The sequence below is a fragment of the Acomys russatus genome, chromosome 21 (assembly GCF_903995435.1).
Source record: "Acomys russatus chromosome 21, mAcoRus1.1, whole genome shotgun sequence".
NCBI lineage: Eukaryota > Metazoa > Chordata > Mammalia > Rodentia > Muridae > Acomys > Acomys russatus.
The window spans coordinates 26,248,315-26,256,209 of record NC_067157.1 but is presented as its reverse complement, the minus strand read 5'-3'; positions in this window follow the sequence as shown (position 1 = coordinate 26,256,209).

Here is a 7,895-nt window from a genome sequence, read left to right as displayed (position 1 = left end):
TTCATTTAAGTGTGAGCGCTTGAGTTGGAATCCTTAGAACCCAAACATCAGACAGGCCCAGCAGGCAGTCTGGAATCCTAGTGTTCCCACACTGAGGTTTAAAGTTAGGACAAGAAAAACTATGGAAGCTCATAGGCCAGCTGTACACATGCAATGGCAAACAAGAAAGAGTAACACCTGAGGTTGTCCCCTGACCTCTGCACTTGAACTACGGCATGTATCCTCTCCACCTCAAAATATACATTCATTCAATCTACCCCCTCCCTCCCTTCTCCCTCTCTTTCTCTCTGACAGATAAGTCCTAAAGAAAAGAGGTTTCTTACCTCATACATTCTAGAGCACCAAGATGGTGTTGCTGACCTCTGTTCAGGTTTGGCGAAGGTTTCATGACAGTGGTTAGCAAATGCACAGTAGAAAATGCAATCTGAAGACATGGGACCCCACAGAGCTGGGACAACCCACCCTGGCTCTTTTCATAATAACTTTCTCACAAAGTTATTATAAAACCACCTTCATCACACTCTCTGTAGATCAGCATGCCCAGATTTCCTTCACAGCATCACACCATGAGGATTCCATGTCTGTTCTTACTAGCATCCAGGGGACAAAGCTTATAGTACGTGGAACCTTGAAGGCCACACTCAAACATCATCTATTCCAAAGAAGTCAATCATTGAAGTTGACACTATCAACATGTAAGCCATATTGGTGGTGGTGGCAAGACCACTCAGTTTAAGGAAGGGCAAAGAATCTCAGCTCTAGGGTCTTCTGGAAACTGTCATAGTTATGGTTTTATTGCTGTGAAGAGACACCATGACCATGGCGATGCTTATAAAGGAAAACATTTAACTGGGGCTGCCTTACAGTTCAGAGGCTCAGTCCATTGTCATTGTGGAGGGGAGCATGGCAGCACGCAGGTAGACATGGTGCTGGAGAGGAGCTGAATTTGGGATTATCAGGCAGTAGGAAGAGAGAACAACACCAGCCTTGTTTGCGCTCCTGAAACCTCAAGTCCACACCCAGTGACACACTTCCTCCAACCAAGGCCACACCTCCTAATAGTGCCTCTCCTTATGGGCTTGTGGGGGACATTTTAATTCAAACCACTAAAAACTGTAAGCCCAGTGTAAAAAGAAAAAAAAAGTCCTTGGGAAGCATTTTACAAAATGCCAGATCAGGCTTCCTCAAGTGGCAGAAGCCATCAGACCCAAAGCCTGATGGAGGAAGGTGAGAGCTCAGGTAGCCTAGGGAAGCACAGCAACTGCTCTTCATGAGGAGCGTGAAAAAGAGGATCTCAGCAATTTGAGTCAAAGGATGAAAGTCTAGGAAATGATGTAATATTTGTGATAGTATCTGACCTGTAATAATGCTTCCATATTGGATGGCTTTAATTCGCACTACTGTCTCCCTGTGGAGTTCAGTTGTGGCTCATGCACCTCGCCAATGCTAAATTTTAAGCGGGAAGAAAGTGTGATATGCGGCCCTGTTTGCCAACTACCCATAAAACTATCAAGTATTTTTAAAAAATGGTTACTTAAATATGTTTTAAAGTATGGCCACTCTGTAGACTCATTTCTCCTGTGAAGACCCCGGTCCCCTTGCTGGAAGCAGGGGGTTACGGATTCCCAGACATCTTTTGTTATCCAGATAGTTTTCTTCTGGAAATAATGTTGCAAGAAATGAATGTATATTAAATTATTTTTGAACTCATGCCAACAAGAAAACAAATGCTCATGTAGTGTGACTATGTCTGTTTGCATCCAGAGGAGTCTTGACTGATAACACACTTAAAGACCACTTCCGAGTTCCTGGTGTAGAATAGGATCCAAAACCATGAGCGAGCACACACAGTGACGGGGCTGAAATGCTTTCAGGCTTTAATTTGAAAACATTGTCATCATGAAGATAATTGAAACTATGACTACAAATCTTTCTGAAAAAGCATCATCTATAACAGGCTTTTACTTCATTTATTCTTAGCTATTTCACATATATCAAAAAGAAAAAGGAAAAGGAAATTGGATACACTAGAAAGTAATGAAATCTGAAGTCATTCTTTTTTCTATTAAGCAGATCTGTAATCGGCACTGCACCTACTTTCAAGGCTTTTCTTTCCAATTTTTACTCAGGAGGTACTGTCTCAATAGGTTTGTTCGTGTCTCGCCGCCCCCCCCCCCCAATGGTTCCAGCCCCAGGTGTCCTTCCCACAGGATCCTCCTTCTCCATTTTGAAATGAATTCTAGTCAAATGGTAAATCATGTGCCTAGTGGATAAAACAAAGACACAGTTGAGACAAATAATAATTTCTTCTTCGAATGGGGAGGAGGGAGATGGAAGGGGGAGGTAGAGAGGGGAGGCATCCTCCTCTACATACACATGGGGGAGGGGTGGAGGTGAGGGAAGGAGGGAGGGAGAGAGAGAGAGAGAGAGAGAGAAAGAGAGAGAGAGAGAGAGAGAAGAGAGAGAGTGTATTTGTCATTTTGTAAGTTTTTTTTTTTTAATTTTGTTTTTCTTTATTTTAGAGGAAGGGCCTTCTACATAGTGCAGGCTGGCCTCAAACTTGTGATCATCCTGAATCTGCCTCCTACGTGCTGGGATAATGCCTAAGCACCACCATTCCTGATTTGCATGTAAAACTTTCCTGCTATGTCTATCACCTTTTCCATTATCAATGGGAAACAGATTGATACGATCTTTATTGACAACAATTGGTTGTTTATAATATTTCAGGTTCCTTGGAACATCCTATCTGAACTCCAATGGTGTTAGGTTAAAAAAATGTCAGTATTTAGCAGATTTGTATGTATGTCTTAAGATTTAGCCAGTATGTCTGCCACCTCAAAAATACTGACTTGAATAACATTCATAATTCAAATTAGTCAAAGCAAATAATTTATTCTTTATGTAACTTTAAGTAATTTGTTTTAAATATATATTTTATACTTCATAAATGGTTTTATTTCAAGGTTTGAAACCTGAAAGGAAAATCCTATTTTTAAAAAATTAGCAACTTGTTAGACTTTAATTTCTAATAGAAAATTGCTGAAATGTTTGGATCTATTTTTAATAAGGCTTATGAAAGAGTTGATCCTTTGAGGCCTTAACATGTTGTGTGTCTCAGGGACCCACAAATGGCATCCTTGATTCTTTTCATTCAGATATAAGATTTATCAAATGTTTGAAAAAAAATGTACCAACGAGCTGATAAAATGAGACTGTCCCTTGTTCAGGTGCATTTCAGCAAAGCTTTAAGACACCGGTGTTAGAACTGGATCATCAATGCTCCACTGTTGGAGAGGGGGGATTTAGGATCTTTACCGAATCAAATAGATTCATGCTGACCAATCCTGATGGTTTTGTTGTTCTAATTGAAGAGTTGAGTCCCACCAGGGAAATGTCAGCGCAGGGTTTCTGTGATAATGGACACTCATCTGTTCCCTCATCATAAGGCACACCTGTTACCCCGTGCCATGCCCCGCCCTCACCTGCAAGAGCCATGCAGAGTCACTCATCAGAGAAAGTTCTCCCGCAGGTCCAGCAGGCTCACCCATCTGACTGCTCCCTTTTTATGATTAATTCAAGAAAGACTGGTCTCAGAGGAATGGCTTCTTTCTTGATTTCTTGAGTCACCTGTTGTTCTTTGTGTGTTCCCTTGAAGTAACCAGCTCATCTCTGTAGTGAACGTTGTGCAGTTGTGTTCTTCTAGAGTAGTTCTCAAACCATGGGTTGTGACCCCGTGTGGGGGGGGTGTTGAAGGGCCCTCTCACAGGCGCTCCCAACGTATTTACATAACAATTCATAACAGTAGCAAAATTACAATTATGAAGTAGCAACAAAAATAATTTTGTGGTGGAGGGGTCACCTCATCGCGAGGAACTGTATTGAATTAAAGGGTCACAGCATTAGGAAGGTTGAGAACCACTGATGTACTGAAAATGTGACCTCTCTGAGCCCTTGTTCATTTTCTCAGTGCTTTGTGCAGCTACATGGGATGAAGAATTACATTTTAGTTCTGTATTATGAAAACAATCCGTATTTATTCTCATATGGATACATAGACAGTTGGGGACAGAAGAGCATGCTGGCTAAAATTTTGCAAACAAGCAGCTATTCATGACACTTGGGTCGCTCACAATAGGTAGAGTTTTGCCTGGCAAACCTCAATTCCTTTTCTTTGGAAAAGAGCTCACCGATTTCCTGAGAGCATTCACATGCTGATGCCAATAGCTGAAACTATGTGACTAAATGCTGTCTATTCTAGTCCTGAGATCACATTGTGTGGTGTAAGCAGGATAGAAAAAATAAACAAGTTCTTCCTTCTCAGGTCCAGCGCTTTGCTTTTGGGAACGAGTTATCCCAGCTGAACTAACCAGAGCCTCTGCTGAGGATTTCCTGGTGTAGCCAAGAGAAGGCAGCTTCTCACATCACACCGAGGACCGCCTTGCCTTGAACTGCCTGGGATTGTGGCTACTGCATGGTTTCCGAGAAGCACAACTCATGAGATGGGGGCGGGGGAGGGCGGGCGACAGAGGTAGAGAGACAGAGACAGACAAAAACACAGAGGGAGAGAGAGAGAGACAGACAAACAGAGAGAGAGAGAGAGAGAAAGAGAGATTAAGTAGAGTTTGTTCCCTGATAATGTTGAATACTTTGCTGTAACAGCTGTCTCCCATTTAGAGCTGTTTGTCACTGTTCTGAGGCCAGAGGCAGTGAGTGCCACACTTCTAAGCCCAACTCAAGGGCAATTCTTATTTTCAAGGAACGGTCTAATTTTACTTCTTTAGAAATAAAGAATGAGAAGGAAGTTTCAGAAAACGAGGAGTGGGATGTGCTAATAAACATGATCTCAGGTTTATTCTTTACTCAGAGGAGTATGATATCATATTTAGGCAGTGTACACTGGCTTTTAGCCTCTTTTTTTGAAGTCTGTTTTTTTTTTTTTGTCCAATAATAATAATACAATATTTAGCCAGTTCTGCTAGCCTTATAGGAAAGCAGCTGCAGAGAATTTAGCACAGGAATGTGCAACTGTGTTTTTTGGCTTGCTTTAAGCTTCTCATCTTCCTTTATTTCCCTTTTTCTTTTCCTAACAATATTTTTGTTTAGGACAGAAATCATTAAAAGGGCTGACATTGACCACAACTCCATCATCATTTTGTTTGTGGAGGTGTGAGTATGTGTGTGTTTGTGTGTGTGCACATCTGTGTGGAGGCCAGAAGTCAAACGTGGTGCTGTTTCTCAGGTGCCATGGATCTTGAGTTTTGGGACACGCTCTCTCCCTGGTGCCTAAGACCCACAGACTAGACTTACTGCCCAGCAAGCCCAGGGATCTTGGAGTCTATGGTTTTCCATCACTGGCACTATAAGCTCCTGCCTCACGATGCCTGATTTTTATATGGGTTCTGGAATTGGAAGTCAGATCCTTTCACTTTCATGACTAGCACTTGCTCAGGAAACACTCTCCCCAGCCCACTATCATCATTTTGTGGGCGAGTCTTCCTCTGTTCCCCAGGAGTGCTGAAAACATTGAATAACAGCTGTATAGAAGGTTGGTATTGAGTCCACTGAGGAGCAAGCCTAGTGGATAAACATGGTTTTACTCAACAAGACTCTCAGACCAGTTGATTAGACTGGAATACTGCTGGCTACCTTCCCATCCTTTTGGGCCAGCTGAGCAATACGTGTTTTGTTTAAAGACACACATGAATATTAGTGATTTCAGTGCATAGCACGCTAGGTCATGGTATGCAGGAGTGCATGTTGCATCCCCGACACTACGGGTTTTATTTTTTCAGGCACCTTTTTGTTCCTTCAGTACTTGAGTGAGGGTCTGAGTGTTCTTTACTCTGACCACAGTGTTTTTCATTTGTCCAGCCTTCCTTTCAATATTTGGAAGCGATGTTGCTTTATCACTTTTAAATAAAGCTGCAGTGTTGCTAGTAATCCTGTGAAGGCGATGATATGCCCCCCCCCCATCCCCACAGTACCAGGAGGATTACACTTAAGGTGCTTGCTTTGATGTTATTTTGGGGAAATGTTAGTACAGTGTGGCATGGTTTGCTTTTTATTTGTGATGTTCCTGACAGTTCCTGAATCTGTGGGCTTATGACTTTTTGCAAGGGGGGGGGTGCAGGGGGAGGTTGCGGGGGGGTTGCGGGGGCAGGGTTGCGGGGGTGCGGGGGCGGGGGGGTGTCAGGACAGTCACCAGCCATTATCTCTTAAAATACAGTTTTTCTCCTTATTCATCCTCTTCTTGTATTAGTACTTTTTTCATCTATAAGACCTATACACTGTTGCTGAGGGTCTGGTATGTTCTCTGTACTTTCTACTTAAGAAAGAAACAAACCCTTTATCTAAAATGGTGTCCTGCCTGCAGGATATGCTATGGCAACGGTAGGACAAAGTTTGTGGGCGTAACCAACCAATATCTGATTTGACTTAAGACGCCCGCACTCCAGGAGATGAAACCCACAATGGACATGACTTTGGTGCTCAAGAACCTGCAATTAGATAGCTCAGCAACCCAGGGTCAAACCAAATAACTGATCCAAAAAGAAAAAAAAAGAAAAATTGTGGAGATAAAATGACTCCTAATGATATTCTGCTATACTCATAACCGAGTGTCTTGTTCAGCCATCATCAGATATGCTTCCTCTTGCAGCAGATAGGAACAAAACCAGAGACTCAATGAGAGTGATAGGCCTTGAGTGCTCAGACCTAAGTGGGATGTTTCCATCAAAACCCTTTCCTGAGTCCAGGGAATGCCAGGGAAGAGGATGCAGAAAGACTGTAAGAACCAGAGTGTAAGGAGAACAACACTTTCTAAAACAACTGAACAAGGTTTATATGAACTCACAGAGACTGCAGCAGCATACACAGGGTCTATGCCAGGCCCTCTGAGTATATATCATGGCTTCCAGTCTAGTGTTTCTATGGGATTCCTGAGTGTGCCAACTAGTGGGTCTCTAATGCTTCTTCCTTCTCTTGGAGTCTTTTCCTTCTGTTGGTTTGTCTCGTCCAACTTTGATGTGATAGCCTTTGTATTATCTTACTGTATTTTATTTTGTTATACTCTTTAAAAATGAATGAATGAATGAATGGGGTAAAGGTTAACAAATGAACTTGTCACTTACACCTGCTGAAAGAAGAAAAAGCTGTTTTCTCGAATAGAGTGATGCTGAGTTTATCAACTACTCCAGAAAAGGTCTCATGTTCAGGAGGAGCTAACCAACTTCTAATCTACTACACAGTTTTTTATATGTGTACTTTTACTTGGTTATGGTTTGATTTTTTTGTGTGTTTTTTCTTTTGGGGTACAGTTTTATTTTGTCTTCTTGTGTTTTGGGGACCTGTGTATTGAGTCTTTAGAGAAAGAACTTGAAGTTGGGTGGGAAGAAAGTGAGATCTGGAAGGACTTGAGGGGAGAGGAGAATATCATCAAAATATATTCAAGTTTAGAAATTGTTTTAAATGATAAAACTATAGCAAAAATAAAGAAATAAAATAAAATAACAACAAAATAAACATAACTGTCTCTAGAACATAGATATTGACTACTCCCCTGCTTCCAGTTCTCTTACTATACATCCCAACTGGTATTAAATCCAATGATGATTCTTAATTGTAGCTCTTTATTTGATACTTTTTGTGTGGTGATTCTTCTTTGAAGTTCTTTTCTTCTAGTTTTGAACACATGCATCAAGATTATTTTACTTTATTATGTTTCATGTTTTATTATTGTTTAGTGTGTGTGTGTGTTTTGCCTACATGTGAATGGCTGTGTACCATATGCATGCATGGTACTCACAGAGTCAAGAAAAGGGTGTAGCATCCCCTTGAACCAGAGTTCCATATAGTTATGAGCTGCCATATGGATGCTGGGAATTGAGCCTCAG